This window comes from Cnephaeus nilssonii, assembly GCF_951640355.1.
Source record: "Cnephaeus nilssonii genome assembly, chromosome: 4".
In the NCBI taxonomy this organism is placed as follows: domain Eukaryota; kingdom Metazoa; phylum Chordata; class Mammalia; order Chiroptera; family Vespertilionidae; genus Cnephaeus; species Cnephaeus nilssonii.
Window position 1 is genome coordinate 47389483 of NC_137075.1, and position 7179 is coordinate 47396661.

The window sequence follows — 7179 nt, forward strand, 5'->3', positions numbered from 1 at the left end:
GAGAGACATTTTACAAAATATCTGACCGGTACTGCTCAAAACTGTTAAGGCCATCAAAAACAAAGTCTGAGAAACTGTTATAGCTCAGAGGAGCTTAAGCAGACAAGACAACTGAAAAATGTAATGTGATAGCTTGGATGAGATTCTGGAACAGAAAAGGGATATTATGGAAAAATAGGAAATCTGAATGAAGTATGGAGTTTAGTTAATAAAAAAAAAAGAAACAAGAAAATTATATAGACCATTCTGCTGTGGTAATGATCATGTGAAACAACATAACCTTTGTCCTCAGAGTTCCAGTGTAGCTTCTGTACTACATCTGTGCCAAAGCTGCCACCGTACGGGTACAAGACTGACAAGCAGGTCACAGGATAAATGCACTCACTCCACAACAGATAACCAACAGTGGTCTGAACCAGAAGATTTGTTCATCCTGAATTTTGGGTTGTATTCAGTAGGAAAGGACGGTCTGAATAAATATATCTAATGTGACCATACCAAAGGTGATCAATGCTCTACATATTTGTACAGGGTGGGGCAAAAGTAGGTTCACAGTTGTGAGTATGCAAAACAGTTTATTCTTGTATTCGTATTTATAATTCTTGTATTATTTTCATAAGAACAACTGTAAACCTACTTTTGCCCCACTATTTAAAAAGGTGGTTTGCTGGAAGTTTGACACAATAGAAAGTCCTAAACATCTCAGAATCCAAGTACAAAGCCAGCCTTGTTTAATCTGATGATGCAATTCCCTTTAGGATTCAGAGAGTGAATTTATAACGAAGGTAAATAGCAACACCATAAAACTGCAGTGAAATATAACATTGTCTCAAACAAGCATTCTTTTGGAGTTACTGTACCACTGATGTAAGGCAAAGCAGGGTCAACATGGTGGAGAGTTATGATAGTACTGAATGAAAATATGGAAAACAACAACTGTCCAAATTACATGGGCTGAAGGAAGGAAACTAAGGCCTTGCTGAAACCACCACATCTCAAGCAGGTCTTTGTTATTTGTTTGATTTTATCTTCCTCACTAAACTTTACATTTGGTGAGAGCAGGAACCAACAATGTTGTTCACCTTTACATTTCCAGCTCCTGTTTTAAAGTTCACAAAATATCAGGCTTCAAATCTGCCAAACCTGCACCTTTTGTAAATCCTATGTTCTCTGCTTTCTTTGACGATCCATGAATTGGAACTGCAGTTACCATTCTTAAATTTCACAAATATTTAAATGCCACTGGTAATGAAATGAAATCCTTGGCTGTCTCCTCTCATTGGGGACTACTGGCAAGGATGAGCCACTAGGGCTGACTGCTGGGTCTGGAGCCTGTGGGCTGGACTGCTATGAGAATTAAATAAAATAATGTGCATGAACCATTTTTCATAGTGAATGCTCAGTAAATCTTAGCTAATGTGGTTTAAATAATCCCTTATTTTATAGCAGAAGCCATATTCTTGAAAGTCAGGGAAATTGGCAAAACCTCGAGCAGCAAGATGAATATAAGCCATAAAAACAAGTAATAATGTGAAAATTAAACACAGTTAATGTGAAAGATTCAGCAGTCAGTACACTTATTTAGGTTTTCAAAGATATGTTATATCTACCACAGTAGAAATGAAATGATTCTCAGCTCTGTATTCTCTTAAAATAAAAAATTTAAAAATCTAAAAGAAGAAATAACAATCATGTAATATCAACAATCAATAACATTAAGTATATATATATATTTTTAAATTTAATAAATCTTTATTGTTCAGATTATTACAATATGCCTGATATTTTGTGAACTTTAAAACAGGAGCTGGAAATGTAAAGGTGAACAACATTGTTGGTTCCTGCTCTCACCAAATGTAAAGTTTAGTGAGGAAGATAAAATCAAACAAATAACAAAGACCTGCTTGAGATGTGATGGTTTCAGCAAGGCCTTAGTTTCCTTCCTTCAGCCCATGTAATTTGGACAGTTGCTGTTTTCCATAGCTCCCCTCCACCCGGTTCCCACCCCACCCTCTGCCCTTACCTCCCCGCCACTGTCGTCATCCATAGGTGTACGATTTTTGTCCAGTCTCTTCCCGCATTCCCCACACCCCTTCCCCCCCGAGAATTGTCAGTCCACTCCCTTTCTATGCCCCTGATTCTATTATATTCACCAGTTTATTCTGTTCATCAGATTTTTTATTCACTTGATTTTTAGATTCACTTGTTGATAGACATGTATTTGTTGTTCATAATTTTTATCTTTACCTTTTCTTCTTCTTCCTCTTCTTAAAAAATACCTTTCAGCATTTCATATAATACTGGTTTGGTGGTGATGAACTCCTTTAGCTTTTTCTTATCTGTGAAGCTCTTTATCTGACCTTCAATTCTGAATGATAGCTTTGCTGGGTAGAGTAGTCTTGGTTGTAGGTTCTTGCTATTCATCACTTTGAGTATTTCTTGCCACTCCCATCTGGCCTGCATAGTTTCTGTTGAGAAATCAGCTGACAATCGTATGGGTGCGCCCTTGTAGGTAATTAACTGTTTTTCTCTTGCTGCTTTTAATATTCTCTCTTTGTTTTTTGCTCTTGGCATTTTGATTATGATGTGTCTTGGTGTGGTCCTCTTTGGATTCCTTTTGTTTGGGGTTCTGTATGCTTCCTGGACTTGTAAATCTATTTCTTTCACCAGGTGGGGAAGTTTTCAGTCATCATTTCTTCAAATAGGTTTTCAGTATCTTGCTCTCTCTCTTCTTCTGGCACCCCCATAATTCAGATGTTGGTACGCTTGAGGTTGTCCCAGAGGCTCCTTAAACTATCTGCAAATATTTGGATTCTTTTTGCTTTTTGCTTTTCCGGTTGAGTGTCTTTTGCTTCTTTGTATTTCAAATCTTTGACTTGATTCTTGCGGTCCTCTAGTCTGCTGTTAGGTCTCTGTATAATATTTTTTATTTCAGTCAGTGTATGTTTAATTTCTAGTTGGTCCTTTTTCATATCCTCAAGGGTCTGGCTAAATTCATCAGCCTTTTCTAGGAAATTCTTGAAAATCCTTATAACCGTGGTTTTGAACTCTATATCCAGTCGTTTGTTTCCTCCATTTCTTTCATTTGTGATCTGTTTCTTTGTCTCCGCATTTTCACTGCTTCCCTGAGTTGGTAGAGTAGCTTTGTGTGGTAGGTGTCCTATAGGGTCCAGTGGCTCAGCCTCCCCAGTTACCTGAGGTAGACACTCTTGGTGCACCCCTTTGTGGACTGTGTGCACAGCCTTGTTGTAGTTAAGTCTTGATTGTTGTTGGTATCACTGGGAGGAATTGACCTCCAGGCCAATTGGCTGTGAGGATCAGCTGTGTCTACGCTGGGAGAACTTCTGTGCTGGAGATACCCTTATGAGACAAGACTTGCAAAATTGCAAAAGCCTCTGTGCTCAGCTTGGATGGGGTGGAGTCTCAGGGCGGGGCAGACAGCCTTGGCTTCCTGTCAGCCCTGCCCTATGAGGCCCCTGGGTCTCAGTGTCCCTTGGTAATTGCTGCAAGCACCTCTGAGAGAAAGCCGCCCTCAAGTTTTGCCTGCTGCCAGACAGTCCAGTTTCTCCCCGAATGAATCTGGGTTCCCAGAAACTCACCCAGAACTGGAGTTCAGTGCAGTCAGAAGCTTCCATCTCCCTCCCGCTTTAGAAAGCCAGTGGCGCACTCAGCTGCCCGTGCACTCAGCAGTCAGTCCTCTCTGCACGCGCGTGCCTCTGGACCTCTGCCTTCCGCAGCTCCCCTGAGTCTCAGTGTGCTTTCTCTTTTCCTGACAGTCCAGATTCCCTCTGAATGAGTCTGGTTTCCCAGAGTCTCGCCCGGGACTGGAGTTCAGTGCAGTTGGGAGCTTCCGTCTCCCTCCTGCTTTAGAAAGCCAGCCGCGCACTCAGCCGCCCATGCACTCAGCTGCCCGTCTTCTCCCCGTGTGCATCTCCGTACCTCAGCCTTTTGCAGCTCCTCTGAGGCTCAATGTGCTTTCCTCTTTCCTTCTAGTTGTAGAATTTCCACTCAGCCAGCTTTCCTGTGGTTATGGATGGTGTCCGTTTTGTCTTTTAGTTGTAGTTTTGATATTGTTGTGTGAGGCAGCAGTTTAGGTGTTTACCTATGCCGCCATCTTGGTTTCTCTCCAAGTATATATTTTCATAAAATAAAATTCATCCTTTTAAAGTGTACACTTCAGGGATTTTTAGCATTGTCACAAACTTGTACAACCATCACCACTATCTAATTCTAGAGCATTTCCATCACCTCAAAAAGAAATTCCATGCCATTAATAATCACTTCTCATTTCCTCCTTGCCCCAGCCCTAGAAACCACTAATCTACGTTAAATATATTTTAAAAACACATTCAATAAAGCTCCTAAATGGCATCTATTTCCAAAAGATGTTACATTCACTAGGATTAAAAATTGGCTCTGCTAGGCAACCCTTCTCTTTATTTTATTTTATTGACTTCAGAGAGGAAGGGAGAGGGAGAGAGAGATAGAAACATCAATGATGAGAGAGAATCATTCATCAGCTGCCTCCTGCATGCCCCCTACTGGGAATCGAGCCTGCAACCCTGGCATATGCCCTTGACTGGGGGAACCTTCAGTCCACAGACTGATGCTCTATCCACTGAGCCAAACTAGCTAGGGCTAGGCAACCCTTCTCTTAAAATCACCCTCAATTGGCCAGGTTCTCCCACAAATTTTATCTTATACAGAATGCATCTGATTTTAAAGTTTTCAAGATAGCCTGATAGGCTTAAAATGCAATATATTTGGTACTTGACTATTCACTGTTGGGTATATTTTTCTGAGTTTGATCTTCTAAGCACATATTGAGAGGGTGGAGAATAAACAGATTTTCTCCCTTCATTTCCACAGAATTGCCCACTCAGTCTAGCACCAAAAAATGGAATAATCTCTTTTTAAAATGTTTTGTTTAAATGGAACTTAAATGAATTGTTAATATATAAAAGGATGGTAAATTACAATTTTTTGATGTGCAACAGAACCATGGGAAATAAGACTATAAATATGAGTTTGCAACATGTTATAGAGAATTCTGAATTCTGGGACTCTTTGAAAAAAACCACAAAACATTTTGGTAGGCTGTGGGAAGCAACAGAAGATTTTGGAGGTAGAAGAGGGTTAGCAATGATTATTAACTGGACTTCACAACTGAGTACTTGATGGGGAAGGAAGAAGAGAACACCCAAAGATAACTTCAATTTCAATACTGGGACATTGGTGGTGCAATAATATGGAAGTTGGGAGAAGGAACTGACTTATTAAGATATGAGTTCTATTTCAGTTTTGTTCAACTTTTAAGGACCCAGTTGTGGGCTCAGACATACAGATTTGGGAGTCACCTCTACAGAAGTTGTACGTGAAGTACTGGGAATGAATGGTTCACTTGGTAAGAAGAGAGAATAGAGTTAGAATAGAGCTGGAGACAGACCACAGTAATTGTTTACACTTAAAGTGAGAAGAGGAAGAGAAACCAGCCAACGCAGAGGAATGGTCAGAGGCAGGCGAACTAGGATAGTATTGCATCACAAGACCAAAGAACTGATTCAGTAAGTCAAAGAGGATGAAGATTGAGTGTTTAGCAAACTCCACAGCAAGCTTTAGGCATTTTCTATCGAGTGCTGGGGTAGAGGATCTGTTATAAGAGCAGAGATTCTGACAAGTTACCTTCAGCGAAGAGGAAGATAAACATCTCTTCTTCCAACTCACATGGCAAGGCATTGTGCATAGAAATCCTGGAAGAGCTGTGGTTAACGTTACACTGCCACTCTCCCCATTTGTTTCTCTATAATTCTTGTCTCTACACCAACTAACTGACTCTCTCCACCTTACATTTCTGTATTTATTCTGCCTTGTTTAAAATCAAGCTCCTAGATTTTGTTCTTATCATTCTCCATGCCATGACCTTTCATGTCCCAAATTCTACCTCATGTCAATCTTTAAACGACTGCTTCAACTGTTAATTTCCTGATTATCTATTTCAGAGTTAAATTTACAAGAGGTTCTAGCTTGCCAGATTATTATTATTTATTTATTTTTTGCATTAGGTCACATCATGGAATGTTGAACAGTCAATGAATAGGTCAGAAACCCACCTGTATTTTAATCACCTATGGCCTGGGAGACAGAGTGGAGGCCACATAGTATATGTAGGCTTGACCTTTAGCATGGACTATAGGAATGATAGCAACTATGAGGAATGTATCTAGTAGGCATTGGGATGAATCTTAGTTTAAAAACCCAGGTTTGCCTGGCCGGTGTGGCTCAGTGATTGAATGTCAACCCATGAACCAGCAGGTCACAGTTCAATGCCCGGTCAGGGTACATGCCCAGCTTGCAGGCTCAATTCCCAGTAGGCGGTGTGCAGTAGGCAGCCTTTAGATGATTCTCTCTCATCATTGAGGTTTCTGTCCCTCTCTCCATCTCCCTTCCTCTCTCTTAAATCAATAAAAAAAAACATATTAAAAAAAACACACAGGTTTACAAAGAATTGTGCATAAGCCTTTTCTATAACGCTGCTTAATATTGACATTGACTCCTTATTCCTGTAGGCTAGAGGGAAACTCAACTTGTTATTTTTAAGGAGAAGTATACACACTGATTACTGCTGAAACTGTTACCCAACCTGGTCAAGAAGGTGTATGGAGGACATATTGAAATATCTCTATCCTTTCCCCACCTTCTCTAAATACATAAAAATATTGGATAAAGTGTCAAAAATAATTTAAGCTTTGGTTTTCAAATAGTAGAAAACTGTGATATTTTTTCCTCTCTTTCTCTCAGAAACTCATCATTGTTTAACTCACACTACAAGGAGAATGAAAAATAGACAAACTCTATTTGCAGTGTAACTAGAGACGTCTGTAAGCCTGGACTATAACCTATAAGGAGGGACTGCCCAATGTCAAAGTCAAATTGAAATGTGATAATAAACGCCTAGGCATGCAGGTATTATACAAAGCAAGAGTGACCTAGCTCTTCAAAGAAAGTGTCTCAAGAGGCACAAGCACTAGTACACAACAATGAGAACAGGCAAGGCTGAAATAGAAGCTTTCCTACACCTACTATTTGAGATATTAGGGAAAATGAAGTTGAACAAGGGCAAATAAGCCATATTTGTGGGAAGAAGTCTGTTGGTGAGGAATAATGGAGGAGATAGATTCT

The 7179-nt window shown here is 39.9% G+C and overlaps 1 pseudogene across 1 annotated transcript; it reads right to left on the reverse strand.

Moving 5' to 3' along the window:
• Positions 1-232: 232 nt before the first annotated feature.
• LOC307097549 (DNA damage-regulated autophagy modulator protein 2-like) lies at positions 233-994 on the reverse strand (annotated as a pseudogene). Its single transcript has 2 exons — positions 649-994; positions 233-528 (listed from the first exon to the last, which is right to left on the reverse strand). The product of its transcript is annotated as a DNA damage-regulated autophagy modulator protein 2-like (transcript).
• Positions 995-7179: the final 6185 nt, after the last annotated feature.